We start from the raw sequence: 21,200 nt of genomic DNA on the forward strand, positions 1-21,200 counted from the left end.
ATGACCTCACCTTTGCCTACATTGCAATCCATTTTCACAGTTTTGTCCACGTAATATTTTTAATGTATTACTAAATTATGCTTCAATTTACACTGCCTACAATGCTGCCTATCTCTGGTGAGCAGGAATGTGTGGCTTTCTATCCTAGGTGCCAACAAATACTGTGAATGGTTGACAGGTCCTTGCAGGAGGCTCTGCGTCACATCTGACAGTTAACATACCTGTCCATCTCTGTCACTTGTCAGTACAATTCCAGCTTCTTGAACATCCTGATTTTAATTGCTTCACAATTGGTGGCTATGTCTTTAGTTGCCCATGCCCTGTGTGTCGTATTCAAATCTTTCCCCGCTTCTTGACTGTGATAGAGAAATTCAAACAGCATTCATTAGGTAAGCAAAACTGAACTTTATTTACGAATTAGAACTGACTGCTAGCAGTAATGGCTGAGACTTGAAGTCGTAAAGCAGTCAAGTACAAACTGCTGAGTCCGTCCCAAGTCTGCGATATTACAGAAGAATAAGGCGATTTTTATACATTATAGGATCAAGATAACATGAATACAACTTGGTCAGGAATTTGATCGAAAGTAAAACATAAGTAATAATCGTTACAATGGCGTCACCTTGCTGACCTTTAGGGGACTGGAGTTTCATATCATTATCTTGTCTTTGTTTTAAGAAAGGGACAAATTTGTTTACGTACAGGAAGAGACAGTTTTTTAGCTTATCGTATATATTTAGACTCCTCTGGTCTCATGACGAGCGCGTCTTATCTGAGTGTTAGAGTCAGCCAGTGCTCAGGTCAAGTTGACCTCGGCTGTTTGTATCTGTGCCTTAGGTTATGTGAACTCAGTTTAAATTCAATTGTACCAAGAAGACTTGACTAGTTTTCCCATCATGCCATTATTTGCTTCACACAATACCACATGTGCCCTTCCTATACCACTTTCCACCTTTAAGACACTACTTAAAACCTACCTATCTGATGATGTTTATGCATATCTGGCCTAATACATCTCTGTCCTTTGATGTCTTATTTTGTTTTCTAATGGCTCAGTGGGCTGTTTTGTTATATTAAAGGCACTATATAAATGAAAATTGTTGATCGGTGAGCTGCAGGGGCAAATAATTACATGGGAATATGATGCAATAATGGAGATCTAATTTAAAAATGCAGGACTGGGGACTAAATACTCCTGGATCCTCCAATGCCTCCCAATATCAGCTGGGTTGGATTGATGTCACGTGGTTCCATTCTTATCCATCTAATGGTGGCCGCAGACTCACTAGAAAGGACTTCTCTTCCTACCCTTGAACCAGTACCTCTGGTTTGCCTAGCGGCAGGATTCACCCATTTTGAGACCAAGTGCGGTGGCGGGCGACTCCAGTAGTGTCTGTCCTGTCAGCCAGAATGTTGGGATCCATGCCAGATTGTGCACTTGAAACCTCATTATTTATTCACAGGCGACTCATCTGGCGGCCTGGCAGCTGATTCCATCTGTCTACGCTCAACAGACAGGTTGGAAAGACTTGGCACCATATTCAAATACCAGTCCAGTACACTCCTATCACTCTCCCCAGCCCACCTGTCTTCACTGGACTGCGCAGGATGTCAGCAACCCAGAGGGAAAAAGTTAATGGCCTCAAGAAGTATGTTCCTCAATTCAACCACCTACCCATCCACTCTGCCCCCCCCCCCCCCCCCCCCCCAACCGAGCCCAACACCTGCAAAGGGCCCATATCCCACTTGGACCTCAATCCACCACCTCTGGAGCCTTTGTGCATCCTCTTCCAGTAAACAATGTGGTATCCCTTTGACCCACCTTGTTTGTGAACTTTTCATGCAGGCTTGTTGAGTTCAGCTTCCCTGCCCTCAGTCTTCCCTCTGCCTTCCATTGTTCATCTTCAACCGTCTCTTTGGCCCTCTGCGAGCCTTAGTGAGCTGACTGCATGAGACCTGAAGCACACTGCTGTCCACACTCCCCCTGGTATATGGCACCAGGGGAGGAACTCCCAACACCAGGCGCAGTTTTGAACTGAGTCAGTGACACAGGAGGGTCCATGGCCCCAGCAGTACAGTGCTGCCCATGAAGACCAGCTCAGAGGTGAATGGCAGGAAACGGTCTGCCTGGCAAAATGTAGGAGAGCGCCTCAAGAGTAGCGCAGCACCATGGCAAAAAGTTACACTCACGCTGAAGTCTCTGGTGACAGGCTTGACTCCATTCTCTCTCCCTATGTCCAGTCTCTTCCCACCTACATTCATGATTCCTCTGATGCCCTACCTCGTACTTGCTTCCATGCCTACATGTCCATCCTCGGCCCGCTACAATGTTACAGTGAAGCTCAATGCAAACTAGACAATGAAGACCTCAACGTCTGATTAGGCACTTCACAACTTGGACTCAACATTGGGATGAGTTTTCTGTTTCCTTAGTTGGGTATTTCTTGGCACGCCAACGCTGGCAGTAGGATTGTCCGTTCCTGCCATTGGCCAATGGTATTTACCGCTGTCGGCACCCCACTCTGCGAGGAAAAATGCGGGTGGGGGTGCGCTGCCGGCAGATTGGAGAATCCCCCTAGCAGAGAATTCACCCCATTGAGTTCAACAACTTTAGACTGTGAACTTTCTCCATCTTGGCCCATTATTTTAATCAGAAAATGTCCCAATGCAACTCCCCTCCCCCACAGGACCATCTGTCACTTGCTCTTATGTTTTGTTTTCACTGAGCACTGACCTTTATTCGTTAACAGAGCTAGCAGAAAAGGGTGGAAAATTGAGACCTTTATCCTCCAATTAACACATTCTGCTGTATTACCTTTATACCACTATCGGCCCCTTCTCTAGTCCATTAATGCCACCATTAACTCTTACTTTGTTTTGTGCCCTAAACATCTTTGTGTATCTGTCCTAGCTCACACCTATACATGATCTTCTATTTTGCTCCACCAGTTCTTGAACAGTATAAAATCCTGGTGTTAACCTGATATTGTCAGACTTCTTACAGTATAAAATCCATCACATTTCTCACTCTCTTCAACTCTGAAGAAGAGTCCTATTGAACTCAAAGCGTTAACTGTTTATCTCTCCGCAGATGCTACCAGACCTGTTGAGCTTTCCCAGCATTTTCTGTTCTTATTTCAGACTTCCAAAAGGCATTTGATAAGGTGCAGTATAATAGGCCAGGCAGCATGAATATGTGTTGGCTGAGTGGCAGGAAAGAGAGACTTATGGTGAATCATTGTTTTTCACACTGAAGTAGGTATTCCGTGATGCTAACCATGAAATCAGTACTAGAATTTTTCTTGGCCTTTTGGCTAAGGTCAAGTATCAGATCAAGCTTGAGATGGGATGCAATGCCTTTTCTTGTCCGCTTGGATCTTGTATGCCTCTATTGTGGAGACCATGAATTGGCTTCAATTTGAATTGGTCCTTGGAGCAATGAGATGGATTAAGGGCTTGGCCTGTCCACTCTGCGCATTGGCTTTGTAACTTTAAGGATGGGACTTTTTTTGAAGTATTAGGATCATGCTTTTCTTGTTAAGTGCCAATGGTTTGGACTTGGATATGCAGTTTCAGAGTTTGAAGGTGATACCAAACTTGGAAGTATATTGAACTATGGGAAGGATTGTGATAAACCTCAGGAGCACACGGAGAGGGTAGTGGGAAGGGCAGGTGCGTGGCAGATTAATGCAGAGAAGGACAACCATGAGAAGGAGATGCCGGCGTTGGACTGGGGTGAGCACAGTAAGAAGTCTTACAACACCAGGTTAAAGTCCAACATGCTTGTTTCAAACACTAGCTTTCGGAGCACTGCTCCTTCCTCAGGTAGTCATTAACCTATTCACCTGAGGAAGGAGCAGTGCTCCGAAAGCTAGTGTTTGAAACAAACATGTTGGATTTTAACCTGGTGTTGTAAGACTTCTTACTGAGAAGGACAACATGATATATTTTTGTAGAAAAAACAATGAACAGGCAAATAAATGAAACAGTGCAATTTACATGTGGTGCAGGAACAGAAAGACCTGGGGGTACAAGTGCACAAATTGATAGAGGTGGCAGAGCAGGTTCAGAAACTGGTTAAAGCGGAATTTTGGATCCTAAGCTTTATAAATAGAGGTGTAAATTACAAAAACAAGGAAGTTATAATAAACCTTTATAAAAAATTGGTATGGTCTTAACTGGAGTATTGAGTCCAATTCTGGGCAATTAAATTGCTCTTATAAAGTTGAAATGGCCTCGACTGACTGAATAGTCTCCTGTGCTGTATCAGTTACACACTTCTATTCCTATTCTGTGGTGGGGTTGGGTTACAAATAGTTAAATAGTTTCAGGATCCCTGTACAAACATCGAGCCACTGCAAATTAACATCCTTTCCTCGTAACATTGTGGGTGAGTCTCCTGCTGCATATCCCACTATATTGGGAGAATCGCGGGAGAGCCCCGACACGGGAGTTTCCCATTCCCCCGGCCCGCTCCAGCCGGCGTGATCAGGATCTCGCCCAGAAAGGATGAAAAACTGATTCCAGCTACTTTGCGTTCATTTTAATGGCATTAGTGTGATTGAAGTCCTTTGCAGTGGCCTCACGGTATCTCCCCCTATTCCGCCCCCTATAACAGCTGGTGTCTGTTTGAAAACCCTCTCACAGGACAGCCATTCTGCATCTTGTTCCTTGGAGAAGCTTTATACTCCCCTCGAAGTATCAATAGGCTCTAATTTTACTGTTGACAGGCATTCTTTTATCACTTTGTACTTGGTTGTTTACATTGAATTTCACACCCCATTGAGTTTTCCGAGACTTGATTAGCAGCTGAAGGCTACCTCAAAGGAGGTAGCTTTGTTAGTTTTTGTAGCACTTCACAGATGATTAACTCTGAAGTGCTTCCTCCTTTCAACAGGTGTCCTGTCTGCATTTGTTTTCCATATTTGGGGTTTTTCTACTCTGAAGTGCTTCTTCGAAAGGGCAGTTTGAGAGCATTTTATTTAGACTATCTTTTTCAACCTCTGGTGCCTGAACAGCAGGCCTGCACTGGAAAAGCCTTTCCACCATAGAAGCAGCTGGCACCACTTAGACAGTGACGTGCAAGGGTTCCTCAATGGGGTTCTTCTCAGCCACTGTTGAATTCCCTGGATCAATATGATGTCGGCGTTGGGGAGGTTTAGAGTTCTTTGTAGTCCCTAGGTGGTCAGGGACATGGCTGGACAGTGCTCTGGCACTGCCCCCTGGCGTGCCAACCTTGTAGGTTGGCACTGCCAAGGGGTGGGGTCTGAAGGGGGCCCTGAAGGGCCTTTGGCAACCCCACAATAGGGTGTCACTCACTTAGGGGGCATGCCTGATGCCAGCAATTGGGGAAGGTCTTTTCCAGCAAGTGCGGGAGGGGCCTTTGCCAGCGATTTTGGGCAGTGGGGACTGTAGGGTTAGTCTGAAATCGGGGTGCCTTTTTAAAGGGTGCCCTGATCTCTGGATCCGACCGGGCCGATTTTGTCGAGGCCCACAGCGAAAATCACCCCGACTCCAAAACAAATGTCGATGGATTTGATTTGGATCGTGCCAATCCAACCATTGGGAATTGCACCTTGTTTCCTGCCAGAGACCACATGTCATGAATATTCCTTGCAACAGCAGTAAAATAAATTCAACAAAGCTTAATGGGTAGTTCAGATGAGAATCCAATGTGAATGGCATATGAGAATCACAGAAAAATACAGTGCAGAAAAGGCCCTTTGGCCCATTGAGTCTGTACAGCCACATTAGCACCTGATCTGCCAATCCTAACCCCATTTGCCAGCACTTGGCCCACAGCCTTGAATGTTAAGACGTGCCAAGTGCTCGTCCAGGTACTTTTTAAAGGATGTGAGGCAACCCGCTTCCACCACCCTCCCAGGTAGTACGTTCCAGAGCATCACCACTCTCTGGGTAAAAACGTTTTTCCTCAAATCTCCCGCCCCTCATCTTGAACTTATGTTCCCTCGTAACCGATCCTTCAACTAAGGGGATCAGCTGCTCCTCATCCACCCTGCCCATGCCCGTCAAGTCCTTGTACACCTCGATCAGGTCGCCCCTCAGTCTTCTCTGCCCCAGCGAAAACAACCAAAGCCTATCCAACCTCTCGTCATAACTTAAATGCTCCATCCCAAGTAACATCCTGGTGAATCGCCTCTGCACCTCCTCCAGTGCAATCACATCCTTCCTATAATGTAGCGACTAGAATTTCACACAGTACTCCAGCTGTGGCCTCACCAATGTTCGATATAACTCCAACATGACTTTCTTACTTTTGTAATCGATGCCATGATTGATAAAAGCAAGTGTACGATAAGCCTTTTTCACCCTAATAACCTGCCCTTCTGCCTTCAGAGATCTATTTACAAACATGCCACGGTCTCTTTGTTCCTCAGTACTTTGCAGTGTGGTGCCATTCATTGAATATTTCCTTGTCAAATTGCTCCTTCCAAAGTGTAACACCTCACACTTTTCAGGATTAAAGTCCATCTACCACTTTTATGCCCATTTGACCATCCCGTCTATATCTTCCTGCAACCCAAGACTCAGCCTCACTGTTAACCACCTAGCTTATCTTTGTGTCATCCACAAACTTACTGATCCTATCGCCCACATAGTCATCTAAGTCATTTATATAAATGATTAATAATAGGGGACCCAGCACAGATCCCTGTAATATGCCACTGGACACTGGCTTCCAGTCACTAAAATAGCTACCTGTCATCATCTTCTGTCTCCTACAGCTCAGCCAGCTTTGAATCCACCTTATCAAGTTCCCCTATATGCCATGTTCATTTGCCTTTTCCCATGTGGGACCTTGTCAAATGAGTTGTTGAAATCCATGTAAATTACATCAACTGCACTACCCTCATCTACACACTTAGTCACGTATTCAACAGGTTCAATCAAATTTGTTAGGCATGACTTCCCTCTGACAAAGCCATGCTGACTATTCTTGATTAAACCTTGCCTCTCCAAGTGGAGATAGATTCTCTCCTTCAGACTTTTCTCCATTAGTTTCCCCACCACTGACGTGAGAGCCACAGGCCAGTAGTTCGACCTATCCCTACAGCCTTTCTTAAATATTGGGACTACATTCGCAGTTCTTCAGTCCTCTGGCATCTCTCCCGTGGCCACAGAAGAATTAAAAATTTGGATTTAGGCCCCTGCGATCTCCTCCTTCGCCTCCTACAGCAAACTGGGACACAATTCATCCAGATTGGAGATTTCTCCACTTTTAAGCCTGTCAACGCCTCCAATACCTTGTCCTTCTCTATGACAACTTGCTCAATAAGCTCACCATCTCTCTCCCCGAGTTCCATATCTGCCTCCTCATTCTGTTCGGTGAAGACAGATGTGAAATAGTTATTTAACATCCTACCAATGACTTCTGGCTTCACACACAGATTGCTCCCTTGGTCCCTAATGGGCCCTACCTTTTCCCTAGTTATCCTCTTCCCATTAATATACTTATAGAATATCTTGGGATTTTACCAGCTAGAGATTTCTCATATCACCTCTTTGCCCTCCTAATAGCTTTCTTAAGTTCCATCCTGCACTTTCTGTACTCCACTAATTCCTCTGTTGATTTGATCCGCTTGTACTTACTAAAAGCCTCTCCCTTCCTTCTCATTGTATCCTGAATACCTCTGGTTATCCATGGTTCTCTGGGCTTGTTACTCCTTCCTACTACCCTAGAGGGAACATGTTGGGCCTGTACCCTCCCATTGCCTCTTTGAATACCCTTCACTGCTCTTATGTAGATCTCCCCACCAGTAACTTGTTCCAATTTACCTTGGCCACATCCTTCCTCTCGGAAGGAGCGATCACAATATGGTGGAATTTAAAATACAGATGGAGGGTGAGAAAGTAAAATCAAATACTAGTGTTTTGTGTTTAAACAAAGGAGATTACAAGGGGATGAGAGAAGAACTAGCTAAGGTAGACTGGGAGCTAAGACTTTATGGTGGAACAGTTGAGGAACAGTGGAGAACCTTCCAAGCGATTTTTCACAGTGCTCAGCAAAGGTTTATACCAACAAAAAGGAAGGACGGAAGAAAGAGGGAAAATCGACCGTGGATATCTAAGGAAATAAGGGAGAGTATCAAATTGAAGGAAAAAGCATATAAAGTGGCAAAGATTGCTGGGAGATTAGAGGACTGGGAAATCTTTAGGGGGCAACAGAAAGCTACTAAAAAAGCTATAAAGAAGAGTAAGATAGAGTATGAGAGTAAACTTGCTCAGAATATAAAAACAGACAGTAAAAGTTTTTACAAATATATAAGACAAAAAAGAGTGGCTAAGGTAAATATTGGTCCTTTAGAGGATGAGAAGGGAGTTTTAATAATGGGAAATGAGGAAATGGCTGAGGAACTGAATAGGTTTTTTGGGTCGGTCTTCACAGTGGAAGACACAAATAACATGCCAGCGACTGATAGAAATGAGGCTATGACAGGTGAGGACCTTGAGAGGATTGTTATCACTAAGGAAGGAGTGATGGGCAAGCTAATGGGGCTAAAGGTAGACAAGTCTCCTGGCCCTGATGGAATGCATCCCAGAGTGCTAAAAGAGATGGCTAGGGAAATTGCAGATGCACTAGTGATAATTTACCGAAATTCACTAGACTCTGGGGTGGTCCCGGTGGATTGGAAATTAGCAAACGTGACGCCACTGTTTAAAAAGGGAGGTAGGCAGAAAGCAGGAAATTATAGGCCAGTGAGTTTAACTTCGGTAATGGGGAAGATGCTGGAATCTATCATCAAGGAAGAAATTGCGAGGCATCTGGATAGAAATTGTCCCATTGGGCAGACGCAGCATGGGTTCGTTAAAGGCAGGTCATGCCTAACTAATTTAGTGGAATTTTTTGAGGACATTACCAGTGCAGTAGATAACGGGGAGCCGATGGATGTGGTATATCTGGATTTCCAGAAAGCCTTTGACAAGGTGCCACACAAAAGGTTGCTGCATAAGATAAAGATGCATGGCATTAAGGGTAAAGTAGTAGCATGGATAGAGGATTGGTTAATTAATAGAAAGCAACGAGTTTGGATAAATGGGTGTTTCTCTGGTTGGCAATCAGTAGCTAGTGGTGTCCCTCAGGGATCCGTGTTGGGCCCACAATTGTTCACAATTTACATTGATGATTTGGAGTTGGGGACCAAGGGCAATGTGTCCAAGTTTGCAGATGACACTAAGATGAGTGGTAAAGCGAAAAGTGCAGAGGATACTGGAAGTCTGCAGAGGGATTTGGATAGGTTAAGTGAATGGGCTCGGGTCTGGCAGATGGAATACAATGTTGACAAATGTGAGGTTATCCATTTTGGTAGGAATAACAGCAAACGGGATTATTATTTAAACGATAAAATATTAAAGCATGCCGCTGTTCAGAGAGACTTGGGTGTGCTAGTGCATGAGTCACAGAAGGTTGGTTTACAAGTGCAACAGGTGATTAAGAAGGCAAATGGAATTTTGTCCTTCATTGCTAGAGGGATGGAGTTTAAGACTAGGGAGGTTATGTTGCAATTGTATAAGGTGTTAGTGCGGCCACACCTGGAGTATTGTGTTCAGTTTTGGTCTCCTTACTTGAGAAAGGACGTACTGGCACTGGAGGGTGTGCAGAGGAGATTCACTAGGTTAATCCCAGAGCTGAAGGGGTTGGATTATGAGGAGAGGTTGAGTAGACTGGGACTGTACTCGTTGGAATTTAGAAGGATGAGGGGGGATCTTATAGAAACATTTAAAATTATGAAGGGAATAGATAGGATAGATGCGGGCAGGTTGTTTCCACTGGCGGGTGACAGCAGAACTAGGGGATATAGCCTCAAAATAAGGGGAAGTAGATTTAGGACTGAGTTTAGGAGGAACTTCTTCACCCAAAGGGTTGTGAATCTATGGAATTCCTTGCCCAGTGAAGCAGTTGAGGCTCCTTCATTACATGTTTTTAAGGTAAAGATAGATAGTTTTTTGAAGAATAAAGGGATTAAGGGTTATGGTGTTCGGGCCGGAAAGTGGAGCTGAGTCCACAAAAGATCAGCCATGATCTTATTGAATGGCGGAGCAGGCTCAAGGGGCCAGATGGCCTACTCCTGCTCCTAGTTCTTATGTTCTTATGTTCTTATTTACGAAAGTCTGCTCTCTCCCATTCCAAGATGTTTTTTTGCAATTTGTGCATTTCCTTGTCCATAACAAACTTAAATTGCACCATGTTGTGGTCGCCATCACTAAAATGCTCTCCCACCATCACATCAAGCACCTGTCCAGCTTCATTCCCCAGAATTAGGTCCAGCACGGCTCCACCCCTTGTTGGACCCTCCACATGTTGAGCTAAAAAGTTCTCTTATATACATTTTACGAACTCTGCTCCCTCTGAGCCCTTAACACAATGACTATCTTTTGGGACTTGTGGGAGGAAACCGGAGCACCAGGAGGAAACTACGCAGACACGGGGAGAATGTGCAGACGCCGCACAGACAGTGACCCAAGCTGGGAATCGAGTACAAGTGCCTGGTGCTGTGAAGCAACAGTGCTAACCACTGTGTTACCGTGCCTCCCTATCTGTGCCCCTGACAATGGAGTCCCCAATGACTATTGCTCTACTGCGCTTTGATCCTCCCTACTGATCAACAGAACCAGACGTGATGCCACAGCTCTGGCTGCTGCTACTGTTTTTGCCCGATCAGCCATTCCCCCAACAGTATCCAAAATGGTATACATGTTATAGAGAGGGTTCCTGCACTGACTGCCTGCCCTTTCTCGTGGTCACCCAGCTGTCTGTCTGCACCTTGGGTGTGAAAACACCTCTATAACTCCTGTCTATGACGCTATCCGCCATCTTTCCGCTCTTAAGTGCATCCAACTGCTGCTCCAACCAAACCACGCAGGCTGTGAGGAGCTGCCATTGGGTACACTTCCTGCAGATGTAGTCATCCGGAACGCTGGAAGTGACACAGACCTCCCACATCTCACAGTTAGAGCACTGCACCCCGCTGACGGACATATCTAGCACTAATTAATTAAGTCAAAATAGTTATTAAATTTCGTACCAATTAATTATGTTAAAATGAATAGTTTTAAAATTTAAGTTAAAAGTAACTATATGGGCCCTTGCGCTAGATTTCTCGATAAATATTAAATGCTAAATGCACTAATCTCCGAGGTACTTTTTTTTTTGTCTTTTTTTAAAAATTTAGATTACCCAATTATTTTTTCCAATTAAGGGGCAATTTAGTGTGGCCAATCCACCTACTCCGCACATTTTTGGGTTGTGGGGGCGAAACCCACGCAGACACGGGGAGAATGTGCAAACTCCACATGGACAGTGACCCAGAGCCGGGATCGAACCTGGGACCTCAGCGCCGTGAGGCGGTTGTGCTAACCACTAGGCCACCGTGCTGCCCTTCTCCAAGGTACTTAACTACTTAGTTAATTACTCTAGTTTTTCAATTGATGACAAATTCCCAACCAGCCAATCAGGTAACCACTTTTCTGTGACGTCAATTTTCCATTTTTTTTTCCCCAATACCCAACAGGTGAGTTATTTATTGTTTCGAAGCTCCTCCGCCCCAAGTTCGCGGCAACTCCACTCCCTGCTGACTAGTTAGATTAACTCCAATTTTCTATGCCCCTTCTTTGCTTGTCTTTGTTACTACCAATTAGAGCCCTTACAGATTATAAACCACAAAACTTATTTTTAAACTATAATTGATAAAGTTATAAAGACTTGTCCATTATTTATCAATCCGCTCCCTCCCTTGTATCCTCAGCTGCAGCAGGGCAAGGCCACTCTCTGAAGATTTGAAAGGCACAAAGCAAGAAGAAAAAGTAAAGAGCACCACAGATTTCAGCCAGGGAAGTGGGATGGAATTTTTTTGGAAATGGGAAGAGAAGGGGATTAGGACACTAAAAGATTTGTTTCTTCGGGGTCGGTTTGCAGGATTGAAGGAGCTGGAAGCGAAGTATGGGCTGGAGCAGGGGGAAATGTTTAGATACATGCAGGTTCGAGATTTTGCCAGAAAAGAGATACAGAGCTTCCCGGAGGAGCCGGCCTCCACATTGCTGGAGGAGGTGCTGACGACAGGGGGACTGGAGAAGGGGGTAGTGTTGGCGGTTTATGGAGCTATTTTGGAAGAGGAGAAGGCACCACTGGAAGGGATCAAAGCAAAGTGGGAGGAAGAGTTGGGAGAGGATATGGAGGTGCGGTTCTGGTGTGAGGTGCTCCGGAGAGTGAATGCCTCCACCTCATGTGCGAGGTTGGGGCTGATACAGCTGAAGGTGGTATACAGAGCACACCTCACGAGGGCGAGGATGAGCCGATTCTTTGAAGGAGTAGAAGATGTGTGTGAGCCTTGCGGAGGGGGGCCCCACGAATCATATTCATATGTTTTGCTCCAGTCCAAAGCTGGAGGATTACTGGAAGGAGGTTTTTAGGGTAATCTCTAAAGTGATGCACGAGAAACTGGACCCGGGCCCCCGGGAGGCCATATTCGGGGTGTTGGACCAGCCAGGGTTGGAAACGAGTGCGGAGGCAGATGTTGTAGCCTTCGCCTCGTTGATTGCCTGAAGGCGGATCCTGATGGGGTGGAGAGCAACCTCTCCACCTGTGCCCTGGCCTGGTGGAGGGACCTGTTGGAATTCTTGACTCTTGAGAAGGTTAAGTTTGAACTGAGGGGAAGGATGGAGGGGTTCTACAATTCGTGGGCATTATTCATTCTGAACTTTCAAGAACTTGATGACATCGGACATTAGTTGGGGGAGGGGGGTGGTTGGGGGGATGGGCGGACTGTGTGTTAATGGCGACTATGGGTGATTCCTGACTCCTTTTTGTCATTTGTTTATGTGAACATGTGGGCTAATGTTTGGGGTTTGGTGGGAGGATGGGATCATTGTTATTGATATGGGATTGACATATTTGTTACTGATTATTGTTTATTGTTGGTGGGTGTAAATTTGGGAGAAAATATGAAAAAGGAGGAGAATAAAAATATTTTTTTTAAAAAGGAAAGAGCACCTCTTTCCGCTCTGCAGCGAATACCTGCTCGGCTTCAAATTCCCAAGTTTAAAGCTTAAACCTCACTCTGGCTATGGCCTCACTCCGGATGTGGCCTCTCCCACTGCTCGTGCGCAAAGCTCACTGTGAGTGCGCTTTGAAGCTCTTTACTTAAATACAACTGAGACTGTCTGAGATGACACACACTAGTTAAGCTTCGAATTATGTAATCAACACCTCTTGCCTGCTAATCAGGCTTCAGGAGATTGACAGAAAACTGCCACTCGGGTATTTGGGGCAGCTCCTTATTAACCCTTATTAACCATTTAACTGGACAACTGAACTTGTAGAAAATGAAAATGAATAGGTTTTGATGGAACCATCAATTCACTAGACACGTGCTTTAAGATATGAACAGTGGTTTTAATCTACTTACAACAGAGCCAGCCTGTTCTGCGCTGAACTCTCGATGAACTGAACGACTGGCTCTGAGCATTGGTATTTATACAGCAGTCCAGGGGGAGGAGCCAAGGGTGGAGCCCTGTACAAACTCCTAAGCATTCCCAGCGCTACTCCCCCTAGTGGTCGGGCAACGCAACTGCGCTTACAAATGCATGGTCTCATGTATATACAATACAGTGTGAATTACGGAGTCACATTCACCACAGGTTTACCAATGCAATCCCCGCTTGTATTCAAACTTCCGAGTTTTAAACTTAAACCTCACTCTGGCTGTGGCCTCACTCTGGATGGGGCCTCTCTCCCACTGCTCGTGTGTAAAGCTCACTGGAAAAGGTTTACATGGACAACTGGGGAAGATCAGTGAGCATTACATATGTTAATGCCTAGATTCAAGAAAGTTGATAGGAGCAGACTGCTTAATATAGACAAAGCTTAATCGAAGAGGAACAACGGTATAATGGGCCTAACCCTCAGAAGCAAGAGAGGTCAGTGACATCCAGCAGGCAGAAGCAGACAAGCCAGTTTCCAGTCACCAAGCCTGAAGGCCAAGTTTTACAGCTAAATGAGCCAAGACAGTGCAGAAAATCTTTGTTAAGGCAGTTTAAATATCTTCGCTGGACCAGGAAAAGACTTTTCCCAGAATTGATTATCGTCCCTGTATTGTGGTAACTATAAGCTGTTTTTTGACTTATAGATTTAATTACTGTGGATGTTGTTTGGGGAACATGGGAAGTCTTACAGAGTTCAGGTATCATAGTTATATTTTGGAAAAAGGGGTACGCTCTACATAAACTGTGTGTGTAGTCATTCTTATACCTTAAATCTTGTAGAGTAGCCCTGTTTTTGTGTATTTGTCTTTACGTTAATAAGTAGTCTTTAATGATTGTTACGCGGTGACTGAGCTATTTATTCTCACTGGGGTTTCACTTGTCTCCTCATACCAAAACAGAAACAAAACTATACACTCCACAAACCAGGGGTGGGATTCTCTGATAATGGGGCTAAATGTTGATGCTGTCGTAAAGGCAGGAGCATTTTACCACGGCGTCATCTGGTCCCGAGGAACAGCGATCCTGTGTCACACAGGGAGCCAGCACGGCACTGGAGCGCTTCACGCAGGTCCAGCTGCCGATACGGGCGCCAGCATAGGCGGCGCAGGTCCGCTCATGCGCGCCACGGCCGCCGTGAGTTGGCGCATGCACGCCACAGCCAGCACAAGTTCGCGCATGCGTGTGGGTTGCCTTCTCTGCGCTGGCCCCCAGGCAACATGGCTACAGGGGCCCGGGATAAGCCCACCCACCGATCGGTAGGTCCCAATTGCGGGCCTGGCCACCGTGGAGGCCACCCCCCCCCCCCCCCCCCCCCCGGAGTCAGGTCCCCCTCCTCCACCCTCCACACCAGGACAGCCCCCGTGGCATGAAGTTCGAGGTCCCGCCGGGAAGGACCACACACAAACGGCGCCGGCAGGACACAGCTGAACTCAGCGGGCATTCGACCCTACGAGCGCAGAAAATCAGTGGGGGGGGGGGGAGCATTGAGTGGCCCCGACCGGTGCCGCGGTGATCACGCCGGCACCATTGGCGCCGATTCTCCGGTCGCAAAGAATCGTCAGAGCGGTATCATGTGATTCAAGACCCCCCCCTCCCTCCGATTCTCCGACCCGGCACGGGGTGGGAGAATCCCGCCCCCCCATATCCTCGCAGATAACATCAGCTTGCTTCTTGGCACATACTTTGAGGTTTTGTGGAGAATTCCACCCATTGTCACACTAACAACATTCCCATTATGAGCAGCTTTAATGTTGAAATCATTTTGCAGTGGAGCGCAAAAATGGAAAGAAATGGACACAAAGCCTTTCAAGGAGTCAGTGCTGGGCAGACTATCAGATGGAAGTTCCATCCTGTCCATTTCTAGCAGCACAGCTGCCCAAACAGAATATCTACATTCCTGAGTTTAAAGATATGCCGAAAAGACAAAGCAAATGCAATTTGTGCTCAGCATGATTGCTCAAACAATGAAACAATAATCAGATAATCTGATCACTTTGATTGAGGAATAAATACAGGCCAGAACATCAGGAGAACAGTCATACTCTTCTTCAAATGGTGCTGTGGACAGAAGTCCATGAAGGCCTCAGTTTAATATTTGATTTTAAAAATTATGCCTCGGACAGAGAAATGTTCCCCCAGTACTGGATCAAGAAGCAGGAGTAACATTATGTAAAGTACACTACAAAATCAGTCATAATTTCAGTATTTCTATATTCAAAGATGTATTTACTATAAAATAAAATCTATTCTGTGCTGATTTTTTGTTATACTTTTTTGACAAGTCCTGTCAGCAGCCAACCAGCAAGCTGTACACTGATTTCACCTTAGTTTTATTTGCATCTTGAGGATTCCTGTCTTCAAGAAAATAAGCTGTAGATATTGGGGAGCATATTTCTTGCAATGAATATTGCCATCTCTGAGACAGCAACAATACTGTCAGCTGTAACTCAGTTGGCAAAACTCTTGACTGTGAGTCACAAAGTGATGGTTTCAAGTCCCACTTCAGTTCTTGAAAACAGAAGTTTAAATGGCACTCCAGTGAGGCCATACTGAGGGAGTGCTTCTTTTGGTGATATGCCTATGGGCCATATCCTAGTTGGATGGTATGAGACCTCCAACGAGCAGGTGGTGGTACACCCTCACCATGCGGTCTCCAGACCAAGGTCATGTGACCTGAGACCTGGATATAAAGAGAGGCACATCCTGCCATCTTGAGAACAAGATATAGAGGGTAATAAGACGTACATGTAATTGGTCAGCACAAGGTTTAAGTTCCAGAGGAGTAGCAAGACTCCATGATATCATGCTCTGTGTCAGCTTGCCATCCTACCGCATGAGACACAATAAAAGGATCTTGGTTTGGACAGATCAAAGTGATTGCTAAGTTCTTCATAATAGTACAAGGGACCAAATACAATACTTGACTGTTAGAGGTACCGTCCTTTAGTTCGGATGATATACTGAGACTCCCATCTGTTCTCTCATTCTCTCAGGTGGGCGTAAAAGATCGCATGGCACTATTTCAAGGAAGAGCAGAGGAGGTATCCCTGGCAGTCTCAACAAACATCACAAAAACAGGCTATCTAGTCATTATCACCTTGCTGTTTGAGAGAATTTGCTGTGTGAAAATTGGCCGCTGTGTTTAATTCATTACAATAGTGACAACACTTCAAACATAATTAATTATCGGTAAAGTGCTTTGGGAATTTGGTGGTTTTAAAAGGTACTATACAAGTGGAGGGCTGCGAGCGATTTTGGTATTCCAGGACCCAAAGGGTTTATCTTACTAGCCTATGACTGGCTAAGTCACCGAAGGAGGGGAATCTATTTTCCTGTAAGACACTGAACATCTCTCACGAGAGGGAGGTTACTTTTCTGTGCCTAAAACAGTCGAACAGGATTTCAGTTACAATCTGATGGGCGATATATGGATACGTCAAGGAACAAGAACAAAGAACAATACAGCATGGGAACAGGCCCTTCGGCCCTCCAAGCCTGCACCAGTCATGATACCGGTCACTCATAACTAAATCCCCTATCTCTTTCGGTCGTGGATGCTTGTCATTTAAGTCTTCCTAAGTGAGCGTCTCGAATCTAAAACGTATTCAAAATAAAACTACACAGGTTATTTATATGGGATATTTTATTACAAAGCATTCTAAATTTATAACATAGAAAAGTGCAGCCTTAAAAAATATTAATTGGTTAACAGTCATTTGTTATCTGTAAAAATATAAAAATATTAACTGTATCTGCTAACAAACTAACTTCTCTAAGAGAAAGATGCATTGAAACATGGAAAATGCTAAAGTATCTCATATCAATTTCTAATTCATTTTGAAGATGAACATACTTACAAAAACCACGATGGTCTTTGTTTGACGAATCAGGCTGAGGAACAGAACTTTGACTGCACTCCTAGTGGGTTTAGAGAGTGAGTGCTGATTCATTAAATCTGCCTGCCTTTATACACATATTGTCCTATTTCATGAATAGCCATTCCTGTGTCGTACCTCCCCAACTGAGCGATATATCTCAGAACCAAATAACCATGATTTTGGTTTCTCAACAAAATGTGATTTAAAGTCCTTAATATGAGCTTGAGTGTCAGATGTTTAGAATATATGAGCGGGATTTCTGGTGGCGGCCATGGAGTGAGTGGTACACATTTGGTGGCTCGCACTCAAGGTAAATGTTTTCGGTCTTTCCCCACCTGAATTGCATGATATTTGATTGCAAAAGGTGCATGAGTGCAGAGGGAATGTGATATTCCTCTAGTGCGACTGGTTTATGGCTCATCGGACAAGAAGTGCAACGAGGAAGGGACAGCAATTTGAGCAAGAAAGCTTTTGTGATGCGACATAGGAGAAGATGGCGGAGAGAAGGGGGGGCAGTGTTGCCATCCCAGTGGTCTGGGGAGCAGCTGATGGAATTCCTCAATAGCATGTTTCAGCAGCAAAGGAAGGAGGCCTTAGAGCAGTGTTCTTCAAAGTCAGGGGCGCGACTCACGGGTGGGTGTTGGGAGGGTCAAAGAGCCGTTGTCCGTGGATCGCGCAAATCCCGGCGCAGCAGCCGGCTTTTCATAACACCGGCTGCAAGCGGACGCGAACATCATAGAATTTACAGCGTAGAAGGAGGCTATTCAGCCCTTCGAGTCTGCACCGGCTCATGGAAAGAGCACCCTACCCAAGGTCAACACCTCCACCCTATCCCCATAACCCAGTAACACCACCCAACACTAAAGGCAATTTTGGACACTAAGGGCAATTTATCATGGCCAATCCACCTAATCTGCACACCTTTGGACTGTGGGAGGAAACCGGAGCACCCGGAGGAAACCCAAGCACACACGGGGAGGACGTGCAGACTCCACACAGACAGTGACCCAAGCAGTGCGGCTGCTAATTTTTTTAACAGTTGCAGCTTTTTATTTGATTATTATTCACTTATTCATTTTATTTTTTTTACAAGTTCGGGGGGCGGGGGGGGGGGGTTATTAATTTTTTTCATTTATTTTGCTCATTTTTTTTACAAGTTCGGGGGGGGTTTTATTCATTAAAAAAATTTATTTTACTCATTTTTTTTTACAAGTCCGGGGAGGGGGTTTATTCATTTTTTTCATTTCTTTACTCAGTTTATTTTTTATTTTTTTTACAAGTTCGGGGGAGGGTTTATTTGATAACATTTTACAGGAAAAAAATTCAGAACTTTGGACAGATACAAACTCCATACTTTCCAACACCAGAAGGCTTCACTTTCATCCAACAGGTTCCATTGGAGGAGCGTGTACGAGGGCCAAAGGGACCCAAAACCATTTCCTCCATTTTTGCCGGCAGCAAACAAGGTAAGAGAAAATGGTGGGTCGCACAGGTCGGCTGGCGTGGGTTGCTAAGGTCGGCCAGCGTGGGTTGTGAAGGTCGGCCGGGTTGGGTCCCGAAGGTAGGCCGGTTGGTAAAAATGGGTTCCCGGAAAAAAAGTTTGAAGAACACTGCCTTAGCGGACCTGGCTGAGGTGGTGGAGCTGCTTAGGATGGCGAATGGGTGGAGCACAGACAGGAGACACAGAGCCTGGCGATCCAATAGGTGAAGAAATCAGTGGGGGAACGTGAGAATCGATTGACCTCGCTGGAGGGGGAGATGGGGATGGTGATGGGCAGTCAGTAAAGGCTGAGGGAGAAGCTGCAGGATATTGAGAACCGCTCCAGGGGGCAAATTCTGCGGATCGTGGGGATGCCTAAAGGCATTGAAGACGTGGAGGAAGGCAAGTATGTGGTGAGCATGCTGGAGAATCTGATGGGGGAGGGGGCCTTTGGCCAGCATATTGAGGTGGACTGAACGCACAGGAAGCTGAGGAAGAGGCCGCAGGTTGGGGAGCCGCTGAGGGCGAAGATGGTGAGGCTGCATCGTTTCCTGGATAAGGAGACAATCCTGACGTGGACGAGGCAGACCAAGAAATCTATCTGGGAGGAGAGTGAGCTGCGGATTTACCAGGACCTTGGAGCAGAGTTGGTCAAGCGGATGGTCGGTATAACCAGATAACGGCCGCCCTCCACAAGGGGGTGAAGTTCGGGATTCCGTACCCCGCCCACTTGTGAGTTACACACCAGAAGCAAGTTTGTTTTGACTTGTTGGGGGAACATGGACTGGGAGGAGTGTGAGGACATTGAACTTTGGAGTCGCGTTTTGTGAAAAGCGTTGGTACACAGTGGGTGTATTGGTGCAGGTTACAATGAGGGGGGAGGGCGGGGGGCAGTGGTGATGGTGAGTGTGTCTTTTGTTTTTCCTTGTATGTTTGTTGCTTGGAGGGATGGGGGGGCATATTGGGGGAGGATGGATAGTCAGATGCCCTGGGTGGGGGCCACCATGCTAGCTGGTTGGGCTAGTTAACATGAGTGAAGTGGGGGGTTGGTAGGAGGTGGGAGTGGGGGGGACGGCGTGGGGGGGTTTGGAATTGGTTGGTTTTTGGTGTGGTTATGGGGAGGGGCTGGGGGGAGGTTTGCTGATATGGGAGTGGTTGGTGTGGCGCAGTTGGTTAAGGAGGGATGGCAGTGGACATTTTGGGGCGGGTCAGGAAAAATGCATGACGCAGGCTGAGGGGAGCTGGCTAAAGAAGGGTTATGGCTGATTGGCAGAGGATGGGGCAGGCAGCCATCCAACTAGGCTGGTAACCTGGAATGTGCGACGGTTGATTGGGCCGGTTAAATCATTGCTTCTTTTCTCACACCTGTTGTATTTGAAAGTGGACGTTGTGTTTCTGCAGGGGATGCACTGAAGTTGGGGGATGAGACGAGGTTGAGGAAAGGATGGGTGGGGCAGATATTCTACTTGAGGTTGGACATGAAGACAAGGAGGGTGGCAATACCAAAGTGGCTTTTGAGGTGGGTAGTTTAGTAGCTGACCTAGGGGGGTAGGTATGTGATGGTCAGTAGGAAGTTGGAGGGGATGCCGGTGGTCCTGGTAAATGTTTACGACCCAAATTGGGACGACGTTGACTTTATGAGGAGGGTGTTGGGGAACGTCCGGATCTGGACACGCACCGGCTGATAATGGGGGGTGATCTCAACGCTGTTTTGGATCCGAGGATGGACAGGTTGTAGCACAGGTCATTAAAGGGGCTGGCGGTGGCAAGGGAGTTGAGGGGGTTCATGGACCATATGGGGGTGTGGACCCATGGAGGTTTGGGAGGCCGAGAGCGAAGGAGTTCTCGTACCTCTCACATCTATTTCTTTCATGATGGACGCGGCACTAGTGACGGGGTGGCCAACTCGATACATTCGGTGATTGTGGTCCCTGACCACACGGCACTGGGTGGATTTGAAGGGCACGGGGGAGGCCCAGAGGCCTCAGTGGAGGTTGAACGTGGGGTTGTTGGCGGATGAGGGGGTGTGGGAGAGGGTGAGGGACGTCATTCGAGAGTATGTGAAGCAGAATGACATGGGGAAGATCTCGCCCCCCACACTGTGGGAGACACTTAAGCAGTAGTCGGGTGAATTTATCTCGATATGTCTGCACAGGTAGAGGGTGGAACAAGTGGAGAGAGCAAGGCTAGTGGTTCGAGATTTTGAGGGTGGATTGGAGGTACTCCGTTGCACTAGAGGAGGGGCTATTAATGGAGAGATGGAAACTCCCGATGAAGTTTGGGTTGGTGTCCCAGGGGAAGACGGTAGGGCAATTGCGGAGGGGCAGTGTGCGAGTATGGGG

The sequence above is a fragment of the Scyliorhinus canicula genome, chromosome 8, assembly GCF_902713615.1.
Source record: "Scyliorhinus canicula chromosome 8, sScyCan1.1, whole genome shotgun sequence".
NCBI lineage: Eukaryota > Metazoa > Chordata > Chondrichthyes > Carcharhiniformes > Scyliorhinidae > Scyliorhinus > Scyliorhinus canicula.